The following is a 12,711-nucleotide window of genomic DNA, read 5'->3' as shown; positions in this document are numbered from 1 at the left end:
CGGCATTGGGACGCGCGCTGCATCCACCCCTTTATCTTGGCTTGGTCCGTTCATCAAAACCACGGCTATTCCAATCAGAAGATCGTACATCTTTGTCGAGATTTACGTTTCTACTTTATTAAACATCCGTAACGCCATGACACTTGCAGTTCGTATTTTCGTCGTAACGTTTCTATTCTATTCCAATACATTTCAAAAATGTCTTTTATGCCGCTATCGTGGTATTCGTGGCGCCACTGTATTTCGTCGACTTGCGACACGAATTGATGGAATTTGCGGCAATAGGAAAGCAGCTGCCATATTAAAATCGTATTTATCGGAAGAGAAAGGAAGATACAAGTTTCATATCGTAGTTGCGCAAAAGTTTATTACTACGAATACTAGTTGACGATGAATTTATTCGAAAGTTTCGAAAAACCATTTGATTTGAAGCGATTTTCGGCTGGTTTTTATTCGTTTGCTCAAATTACTCAAAGTCGGAAAGCGGAGTGGCCAGTTCATCGCAGCGGACTCTTCAGTTGTGAGTTCGATTGGAATCGTTTTGGAAGCGGATTTCTGACAAAAGAAAGCCACGTTTTCTCGATTCCACCGGTGTTTTCTACCTTTGCAAATTCTTCGCGGACGATTACAACGAAGAGGACTCTCTCAAAATTTGATAAATCAAAGAGAAGCGAAGATGATCACGATCGAAGATAACGCAGCTTTGAAGAACATCTTGTACCTTAAATTAATTATCGATATAAATCGCGACGAGATGATCGGGAATAAAATCGAGGACGTTCCAAACGCTCCGCCAGGAATTAATTGCAATTTGAATATCGTCGCGCGTTTCCTACATTCGGCTCCATGTTGTGATATTTCATTTGAAATTCCTGTCATGTATCCGCCGTATTTTATTAATAGCAAATAGCGGATTCGCGGGGGATACGCGGCTTGATTTGAAGATACGTAGATTCCTGGAATATCGGCTTTCAAGGAAACGCGGCACACGTATAAAAGTGAAAATACGCGAACGTAGAATCGAACGTTCGTTTGGACCGATGCGTGCGAATGATACGCGTTCCGTGCTAATTTTAAATGCCGGCATCTTCCAATGAAATTCCAGTCCATACACATGGCCATCGTTTTCAGCATACGCCGACTAAATTAGAAGCTGAGTAGACAATTCGGTTAAGATAGAAATCGATGAATGAATTTATTCGTCACGGACTTTGTTGTTTCATTTATTTATAGATTCTTTCTTACTACTAGTGAAGATTACTCGCTAGTTTCTACGCGTTACGATAGTTATTCGATTAGTATTCATTATCTAGTATTGAAATAGTAATACTGTTTAGTATATTGAGTTGTCCGGAAAGTTTCTTTCGTATCATAAGTTGATAATAGACGAACAACAATTTCTGTTTTATATTATTTTATTGAATTAGGTATCATCCATATTTCTATAATTATGTTCGTGCATAATTCGATAAACTAATAGAAATAAAATAGAAAACATTGTGCGTCTTTTATTTCCTTATAAAACGAAAGGAACTTTCCGAACAACCTAATATTAAATAGTACAATTAAATTGGTTTATGGTGTTTCGTTACACTCTTTACGTTAGTCGTTGCTCGTTGTTTGCTATTTACCTCTTACTGCTATTTCTTGTTTATTGGTTTTTATTTTTACTTCGTTAATTGTTACTTATCGCCTATTCAATAATATCGAAGTAATTACTTGAAGAAAAAATTTACATCTTTATTTATGTATACCCGTGACCTGGAGACTGCTATTACGCAGAAATATTCTAAATAAGGAGCGCTGCATATTATTGTACCTTTCAGTATACAGTATATTTTGGGTTGCAAGGTCTAGGAACAAAGGAATTAATAATCAGATTTCTATTTATGTTCCCTGCAGCCTCTAGCCAAAGCTTAACTTTTTTGGTAATGTCCTTTTGCTAGAAATATATGAACGTGCTTCCTATCGTTCCATTGTCTAATGACACTAAGAGAGTAATGATCTGAATCAGCATAAACTTATACATTATACTTATACCTTTAATTATCGCAATACAATTTTCTATTACAAATTCATCCACTCGTTCATCAATCGGTCAATCTCAACCTCAACAAATAATTACTACGTGTTATCGATTTATTTATTGTTGAAGTGGTCACCACGTCTAAGAAAACTCTACATCTGATCTTTTTAGTTTTCTCAAGCACCGAAGCCATCGACAGCGTATAGACAATAGACTGGGACGAAGGCAGACCATAGACAGTAGACAGGCTTCCAGGTTTTCAGTTATAGGGTAACGCTGCTAGTGTGCGAATCAGAACCAGCTCAAATTATATTCCTACTTGTACTTACACTTCTGTATTAAAATATATTTTCTATTTTGCAATTTATCCAAGCGTTCCTCTGTTCATACATCTAATAAACTCAACATTTATTACCTGATTATACAGGGTGGTTGGTAACTGGTGGTACAAGCGGAAAGGGGGTGATTCTAGGCGAAAAAAGAAGTCGAAAATATAGAATAACAATTTTTCGTTTGAGGCTTTGTTTTCGAGAAAATCGACTTTGAATTTTTTCTCGGTACGCGTGCGGTACGTTATAACGAGACGCGATAGTGCACGCGTACCGAGCGAAAATTCAAAGTCGATTTTCTCGAAAACAAAGCCTCAAACGAAAAATTGTTATTCTATATTTTCGACTTCTTTTTTCGCGTGGAATCACCCCCTTTCCGCTTGTACCACCAGTTACCAACCACCCTGTAGATTGCCATATATCTACTTATTGTTATTAAATAACACCGTCACATTATTTAGTCTACCACTCGTTATAATCGTTGTTACTCGCTATTTCTATCAAATACTACATACAGTACCTTTGTGCACCAAAATTAACATCATCGACGTCGTTATGGAATAATAATTTGCTGGTTTCAACGACATTTCCCAGTCTCTCGTTAATCATCGACGTATCAACCACGTAGAAATAAAATTCTCGAATTTGCATCAAAATTTCTCGTGCGAATTTCCTGCATCGAACAGAACACGCAACGCTCATCTCCTTCACGTGTCATCGACGGATTCCAAGTTTCCCCTTGGCATGCACACAATGCTTCAGAAACATCGAGCCTCTGCACCAATTTCAAAATCGAGATATCGATAAAATTTCTAGCCGAGTTTCTGATTTATGATCAGCCATAGGGCGTTCGTCTGTCCGTTCAAGCTCGTATATCGCCATCTCGTCAGTGACAAACAGTTTCTGTCGTGTTAAGTTAATTTAAGACGTTCTAGCGACGACGCGAGATTCTGCTCGTTACAAGAGACGAGTACCCATACTCGTTCCGGTTCTCGTTTTGGCACCGATTTCGCGTCCAACATTCGCTAGATTGTCACGCGAACGTCACGTGGACAGGCTCAATTTCGAGGACTTCCGTTCCGGAGTAATAATAATTGGAACGATGACGGCGTCGACAAGAACTGTTCACTCTTAAAGGGGTGTCCTGAATTAGAATGTTCTAAAACAGCGTCTTTTTGTGATTTTTTTTAGAAGGGAAAGGAAGAAACGAAGTTATTGAATTTTGAGGCATGGTTTTATATATATGCAACGAATACAAAGAAATTTTTTTTAAAGTAAAAAACAAAAATTACAACAGATTTCTAAGCCTATTTCATGGGTTGCAGTCTTTAATCGGCGGGAAAAATCCACCTCGTAATTCTTGACTGAAATAAAAACCATAAAAGGATTAAATTATTGTATATTTTTCTTCTGGGTGAACTAAAAAATTTCGTCGAAAAGTTTATTTGAATAATTGTTATAGCACCTTAAAGTTTATTTTTCTTTTTAAAACAACACATTTCTGTCTAAAGTAAGTGGTCCCTTGTTGGTTTTGCGCAAAAACGTTTTAATCGAATCAGGTTGCATTTTAATGGGCTCGTCGGACGCACGCAATTTTATTTCCTAATATCTTACGTTTTCTGCGAAATTAAGGTGATCGAATCTTTTCAATGGCATCGTACGTATTTTATAACGTTGCGACAAACTATTGCTTCGACAGGTATTTCGACTTTAAAGACAAGGAAAGAGGCGAAGCGGTATCTTTGAGTTCACGTTGTCTTCGTCTTTCGTACGTTAAATTTGACAACTGAGTAATCGCAGTAGACGAACGGTGATAAAATGAAGAAAATAAAACAGTCATTTCGTTACAACTTAATTCTATGTTATAACTTTTATTTCCAATGTTACACACTTTTCAAAGTGGTCGCGACAGCTAACTGGTTAACAGTTTGTACTTTTTCGCAATTATCGGAACTCTTTATGAAAAAAACGCGTGGTTAATCTCCGACTATAAAACGAATCAGTGCGACTGTCGTCCCGAGAAGAAATGACAAAATGCTTGGTCGATGAGACGGGCTCTTCCGTCATCGTTTCGCTATACTTTCGTATTTACTTTCGTATCTGAATAGTTTAGCGCAACGTGTCCCCTTCGAACGTCTTCGAAGGCTATAAATACACGGACAGGTAAGCACGGCCAGAGTCAGTCGTTGATACAGAGAAATATTTTCTGGGAAAATGTCCACCGTAACCGAAGCAACCCCAGCGCGAAGGTTCTTCACTGACCTACGCAACAGATCACGCCCGTTCATTCAACGTGAATCACAGGTTCGAATTCTAAATACGCGGCCCACGTTCGCAGATGCGATACTATTGAAAAACCGAGAATTCTGACGCATCGCAGGTAAATTTAGTGCAACGTCCTCGATCGAAGGCGGAGGGGGCGGTGCGAGCGTACGCGAGCGATCCGTGTCGTTGCTAGCCGACTCGTAGCTTGTGTTTGTAGCTCGTCGTTATAAATGTCAGCGGTGACGTCGTCGTTCATTGATCACATCCAACCACCTACAAACGTAACTAATTCGTCGTCGTTGTTTCTTCGACGCCGGAGCCGATTCCTTTTACGGTTTCGCGGATCGGACGTCGGTCAGTTGGAACTCGCGAGCGACGTTACGCTAAAAGAAGAATGAGCGGAACGTAGCTCGGAACCGTGCGACCTTCCACTTTTGCGTACTGTCGGCGAATCTCACGTTGGGTGTTTGGAATTTCGGGTCGTTCGACAGATTCGTAGAGAAGTTGCAATTCGAGGATCGCTAAATTTTCACTGAAAACTGGCCGATGTTCGAACTGCTGGAACTTGACGAGAAGAAAAAAGATGGTCTACTCGGGTTCGTTCTAAAGAGCACAGAGTGTGCTTTCGCAGCTTCGAACTTAATTCTCCGGTTATAGCTTCAACACCGCGACGGTACAGTTTTCGTCTGCAAACGGCGAGAAAATATCGTAACTCGACTGTTTACTGTCTTCGTCTTGTTGTCTTAATTGTCGATTGTCTTTGTAAAGGGGAGATTCGTCGATTGCCTGGATTTGTCAATTTTGAGAAGAAGAGCGACTTTAGTTTCGTACTTCGTTTGAAGAGATCTTTGGCCGTTTAAAACGAGTCCAGACAGGCCGTTGCGCGATTTTCTTCGCGAGATCGCTACGAGTTGAATATGGACGATCGTTCGGTGAAAATTCAGCGATCCTTCGACTTTGTTGTGGCGAAGCGTAGGATTGAAATTTCATCGAATGGTATGCGCAGAGATAATATTTATCGGGTAGCTTTAACGTAAAATTCTTAGAATTGGCATGGAAATAACGCGATTCGCTAGTATGTACGCGCGATACCATTGCGTGGTTCTGATTATCAATGGCGATTCATCGAACAAATCACGGGATGTTTACGACGAAGGTCTGCTGTTAAGATGTGCTCGTCGACGCAGTAAAAATATTTGTCAGCACGTGAGAAAATATTTGGATCAAAGGTTATGAATAAATTTTGTTTTGATTGCACGCCGGCCTCGATGTTGCAGGCAGATTCTCTTACTCGACCAATTAAAATAGCGTTTAATTCTCGCATCTCGCATTTCCTGTTAATTCCTCTTCCAGATATTATGTTCTGCATTAACATTCTACAATTTACATCTCAAATCCAATATTCTCCAATCTGTACGTATCGCTAACACGTCGCTCACATTCCGTATATCGCAAATTGTAGTATCGTGGACGAGGGGCCTGGGGGATGTCGGGCGAATTATAAACAAGCGGTTGCGGAACACGAGGCTAAGACAAAAGACAAGGGTTTGTTAAGGGACATAAACGAATTAACATTCATTGTGAGTTGAGAAGTCAGAGAGTGGGAGTTGCGTTATCGAGAGAGCGTTGGCTCCGTGCTAACGAGAGCTTTAAATTAATAATTATCTAGTTGTCTTAATTATAATACGTTATTGCGATTAGTTCACGTTAAACAACCATCGTTTCCTGTTTAATCAACATCTGTTGTCTAATCCATTTATTGTAAGTAAACTAATCGTAGTATTGATCCTACGGTATGTTCGCCACTTTGCCTATAAATTAATTCGTAATTAACGGCCTTGTCGGTCTACGAATGTTCGAGCCAAGCACTGGTTCTAATTTTCTTGGTTAATTGTACGGCATAAATATTGCAGCAGTTTATAAAAGATTAGAAACGATTTAATTGAACCGAGGCGGTGCAGCGTGTCTGACATATGATGGACGCTTTCACTTGGGCTCAGACGTGCATATTCTCGGAATAAATCTCAGGAAAGTTAGTATCGGCGATCTAAGTATTAAACATTTACACTGTTGATATTTGCAGTTCTAATTTTTCCATTGAATATAAAGCAGATAAGAATGTTTCGTACTTGATATATAGACGCGGTTGATATATTTATGCGATTGTCCGAGTCTGATTTATGGCAGATAATTCCACTTTCTGCGCACGGATTTGCACGTACGTTTGGATAGGGTACAATTATGAGACAGGTGCTTCGTTACAACAGAATGACGAAACTTGCGTCTACGAATGTACGTGCATACGTTGCGTCTCGTAGACACACTGTGCAGATCTCAGAAAGATATTTATACAGCTTCGAATATATTAGCTTGTCCGGAAAGTGTCTTTATTTCGCAAATCTGTTTTTTACAACAATGTACAACAAGTCTGTCGCGGTGTTTATCTCGACAGAAGAAAATGGATCGTACGTAATTCGACAAAATATTATGAAACAAGAAACGTCTATTATTTCCACATAAAACGACAAAAGCTTTTCGGACAAGCTAATAATAACGTTACACGTAATGTGTATCGATAAATGAAATATATTTCGACACTTTCTATTTCAACAACGCCTCGCTTGTACGTTTTACGCCTTCTATTTAATCGGAATTGTCTTAAGATGAAAATTAGAAAATTACAAGCGCGCGCGATCTGTCGTCAACGCATTTGAAGTTTCTTTGACAAAGGTAGCACGTGTGTGATAGATACACGTGTCTGGTAGAGCACTGGAATTATCTACGTGAGCACGCTGCACACGATAGCGTCGCGTAGGAGACACAAGAAATCACTAAATTAACTGATCGAACTTCTCGTAAGTTAACAAATTCGCACTTTTAGATATGACAGTAACATTTATTGTACGAATCCAACAGAGTAACGCTTCAGAGTGTTATAACAGAGTGTGTACGGTTGAGAATCTTGCGACAGAGTGCGTCGAGTGCTGATTTTGGGTAGGTTTGTATGTTTCGGTAGGTTTGAGCCCTGTGGAGTAGTCGTCACCGGACGTCAGTCACAGGTGGCTATCCTGTTACTGTCTTCTCGGCTTGGGACTCGATGACTGTGGCCTGCAGGAGGTTTGTCAAGCGTGGTTATCCTATTATTGTTTTATGGCCCTGTGACAATAGCCTTGCGATGCTGTTTTTACGAGAAAACCTTCTAAAGTTTTCCTTCTTATTATTATTTAATTTGCACTTTACAATTTGTCCAGCTGGACATCTGGTAAATGACTTCCAAAGTGTATCCTAAACCAAGTGAAAATAAATCAGCAGAGTTGAATCAAGAAATCTTGCATGAAAAACAATCTTGAAAGATCGAAGCGAGTAAGAAGTAGTATTTCGAGCAAATAATGAGAAAGCTCGACAAATCTAGAGGATTTGGAGATCTTAAAAAAGAAATGTACAAAAGACCATAAACTTTGTGTTATTCTTCGATTCGAATTAAAGAAGAAACCCGAAAATAACAGGAAGAAGCCTCGAGAGAAGCTTGAGCGAATGGTCGTTGGTGTTTCGATAAAACTATACGATACGACAAGCGCCAAGAGGAATCCCGCGACGATGAACCACGCGAAAATCACGCGCCACGTCCTTCCGTGCTCATAAAAAAGCTTCTAAAATTAATTTTAAGGAATTTGACACGGCACGGCGCTTTATCGAGCTTCTCGCCGGCGACCTTCACGATGGCGATGCTCCTGCACGTTTCTCTCGTCGTTCATCGTCTGACTCGCGCTGTCGCGAACTGAGAAAGTGGAAATAATAAGCGAAAACGTTCGGAACGCGAAGTTAATGTAACGTAACCAGGCGGGATCGGAGCTGGAGCACGTGTAGGATATAAATAATTCAAAAATGTGGTCGTGTCGCTCGTGCAATGTTCCACTGTTCCTGAACGGAGGTACGGCGGTGTCTTTGTCAGCGCGGAAATTTCTACCTTCCGATTCGTCGTTCAACCAGACGACAAACTCGTCTAGAAAATTCCTTTTCCGCTTTGTAGATAAGTTTCGGTATCGCAAAATGCTACGGCATTTGTGTCGTTTCTCGCGTTTCGTACGCTAAACTTTTCTCCAATTAAAGCTCGAATGTATAGACTTTCCAATTGGTTGTTTACAGACGTAGATATTTTGGTATTTCTTTTTGTTTTTTTTTTTTTTTTTTAGGTCTGTACGTGTGTGCGTGTCAGCTTAAAGAAATAGAATTGACCTTGAAATGTTTGAAACGCCTTCGCTTCCGGACCGGACTCACGCGCCACGTGACGTACCATTAAAAAGCGTTTAATTTTACCTGACGAATTTTTCTCCACCTTCTGTCTTCTCAGGTCTTCCGATTACGGAGAAACCTAGAAACGATATCGATATCGATATTTAATTAAATCTGATCTTCTTTTTTTTTTGTATATCTCTTTACTAGAAGAAAAGCTGGAAGAAGAAGAGAGGTTTATCATGTTTTTAGAAAAGCTTATATTTACCATATAATGTTATATTATTATACTAACACGTACATAACGACGCGCACAACGATACGATATTTATCCTGGCGGTAATTTTCGAGCCACCGTGACGATCGTAGAATTAAAAGCGACGTCGTAAAAACTGGGCTGTCGCGGCTGTAGTTTGCAATTATCGCGAGTTTACAATTTTACAATTAGAGTGGCGCGTGAGACATTCTGAACAGGTAATTCTCGAATTTGTCACAGTTCGAGGTTTCCGACGCTCGAATGTTTCTCGCCGCGTTCCTTATTCTTTGGTTTCTTCTTAATTTCGCGAACTGCGCAGCAAATTCGACAGCAGCTGGCAACCACCACCGAATCCCGAAGTAATTAGGCGAATCAGCGTCAACGTGCTTACATAATCGCTGTAGATTCGAGTCGTAAAACGTTGCGAGACGACACCCTCTGCCACCTCGAACGACCAATACACGAACACGCGGACGACAATCTCAATTGCACCGAATTGCTTCGCAACAAGAAGAGGAGGCAGTCGTTATAAATAAATTTGAGGCAGCTCGGTGCGTCTCGTAGAAAAATCTCGACCGTCTATTCGCGAAAGAAGCACAGAGTTTCTAGCGTTTTTCGCGTGGTTCCTCGTGCTCGACCCTGATTATTTATAGGTGGTAGAATTTGCATCGGGAAAGGCAAATAACGATATCGTCGATCTTACGTCGATAATAATATTTTCTAATATTCTAATCGTCTGATATTCTCAATCGTTAGACGATAACGTCTGACGAACGTCTGACGAAGCGATAATCAGAAAATTGGTAATCGGAACAAGAAACAACTTTTAATAATTTACGAGGATGCGAATAAACTGGATAACATTAGGACGTTTTCATAACGAGATGAATAGCAACGATCGACGTAAGTTTGTCGAAATAGCGAACGAAGTAAGTTTATTGAGAATTATTCAAAGTATATATGTTTATGCTGGACGTTTTATTTTGAAATTAGAGAAGGAACAGTGAAATTAACGAAATACGAGGAATATGGTTTATTTTTCGTAAGAGAAATTCGAGCAACCTCGGACGATAAAAAGGGGAAGTTATGCGAGCCATCTGGAGAAGGTCGAGTGCTGGCGCCTAACCAAGGTCACGGATAGAGGAATTTACGACCTTTCGAGTGTTCGACGAACCCTCTTTTGTGCCTCCGCTTCGAATACCTTTCACAGATTTCACCTGCCTGCTATTATATAAAATGTTCCATTGTTGATTGTAAACAGAAGTTGGTACCTAGAACTTTAATGAATAGAAAGCCTCATTCATGGCTCGATTTAAAGAAAACATTTTGGCTTTGTGTGGCTCGTTAAGCGTTTCGCTCCGCTATTATTATTTTGTTCACAGCAGATACGAGTTTACACACTTACGCTTACGTAAATAAATAATTCGTCGTTCGAAGGATTTATTTATAAAACGGCAGGTTTTATTCTATTTATCGAAGGAACATCCGCCGGTGAAGTAAATCGTTCTTTTTCCCTCTTCTGTTTTTTGAGATAGAAATATTGATATTTATTTATAAAGTAGCAGATTTTAATCTGTTCGTCGAAGGAATAATTTATCTCGATGGAAGATATCAATCTTTTAACATTTAATACATCTCGATTTAATATATCGATTTCTAAAGTACATAACACATTTTGTCCTATTAAAAATGTATTTTATCGCTATCCAAATGTATAGTTTATTTGACATGTATATAATCATTTTATCCTCTTCAAATTTACGAAATAATTTCTTTCGTAAACGATTTCCCCTATCCACGAATTACTCGAAAATGAAGTTACGTATTTCCTCTTATTGTGCCTTTCTGTATCTTTGCCCGGTAAACATCAACAAGATATACATTGTACACTTTTGTCTCTCCTTATTTGTATAAAACAACACATTATAAAATAGCCTACCTACCGAAAAAAAAAAAAAAATAAATTGCATCCCACAAGTTTGTCCGAAAATGAAACATTCCAAGTTACATATTTCATCTTATCGCGTGTCGCTACTTCTTCATTAGTCACGGTAAACGTTTCAATTTCTCCGAGAAACTGTGAAACGATGAGCCAGTTCATTCTACGATGATGGTTCTATGCATTTGGACGGAAATATTCGCACAAATTGGACACGGAATGGTCGCCTTCTATTTTGAATGAGTAAGTGGCACCGATCCAGGTGAGAGCTAATCGTTAATCGCGAATACCATTCGTGACTAATGCAACCATCACTGCCAAATCTCTCTCTCTCTCTCTCTCTCTCTCTCTCCATACATTTATATATATCAAATAGCCGGTAGCTAACGCTTGAAAATGGTCGTATCTCGATGGACGCGTGTCGTTGACACTGTGTTTAGCGTCTCGACGTTATTGTTTCGAATTCCTCGAGTTGCTGCCCGCTGGCATGCACCGTCCTCTTGGTGGGTGTAAATTTCTATGCAGCGTGACGAGTCGTTCAATCTTCAAGTTGCAATTTCACGCACGATGCTCGCACGTGTCGTTCTGTCGCAAGACGAGCGTATCGTAGGTAGAGCTGAAGCTTTGCGCACAGTGTTCGCGAGACGCGTTTAATTACGCTGAAATAGCAGCTGTGACGGTGATTACAGAAGGAAACGTGGATCTTTGGTCGATTTTTCAATTTTCAGATTCCCCTTCATTTTATCCTGAAGTTTCCGAGCGTTGAGTTATCGAACCGTGGAACTTGTACGAATGATCGACACGAGTCTCGAGTCTCTCAGCTCTGAAACTCGAATCTTCGAGCTGTCGATTGTTAAAATCTCAATCTTTGGATCTTTCAATTCTCTTTTCCATCCTTAAAGTTTCTTCGAATTTTTGTTATTTACTTCGTTGCGACGATGTTTGGAGCTTCGAGCCGCTGGTCTGCCCAGGAACCCGCGATCCTTCGTTTCTGCGAATTTTCGAACTATCGATCCTTTGATCCTACGAGTCGTCAAATTCTAAGCTATCGAGTGTCCGCTTGCTGGACCCTGCGAGCCAAGCGACAAGACGCTCAGTCGATTCGAATACGACCGGAAATCAAGCGAAACAACTTGTCAAATTTGTCGATATTTTCGAACTGGATTTATAGGTTTGTCAAAGTAGATGTTTCCGTAGAATTTGATACAGCAAGAATAGCAGGGGACGGTTTACGATAAAAGCGACTGAAAGAAGACACGTTTCGACGTTGATGACAAGACGTCGACGAAAATATCGACGATGCGTCGAACAGGGACCGGACTTGTCGAAATAACAGACGAGTCGTGGCGGTAGCTGAAAGACAGGCGGACGTCGAGCAGACGCGGAAACCGCGACGATGGCTGTATGCTATTTAGGGACCGCGAACGATATTTTCGCTCTTCCACGTCACGTTTTTGGCTTCCACGAGATGCTTGATCGACGATCTTTCGTACCGTGGCTTTTCATTGACCGACTTTGCATTTACTGTGGCGGATATCCGTTCCTCGAGATAAATAAATAACGTGTTTCCAGATAGAACAGAGTGTTCTGTGAATGGAAACTTCTGCCGTACGATGGTTTCTCGAAACTCGCGTAAAACTTCAGAATCAATGAAACATTAAGG

This window comes from Bombus vancouverensis, chromosome 10 (genome assembly GCF_051014615.1).
Source record: "Bombus vancouverensis nearcticus chromosome 10, iyBomVanc1_principal, whole genome shotgun sequence".
Lineage (NCBI taxonomy): Eukaryota > Metazoa > Arthropoda > Insecta > Hymenoptera > Apidae > Bombus > Bombus vancouverensis.
This window is presented reverse-complemented; position numbering follows the sequence as displayed.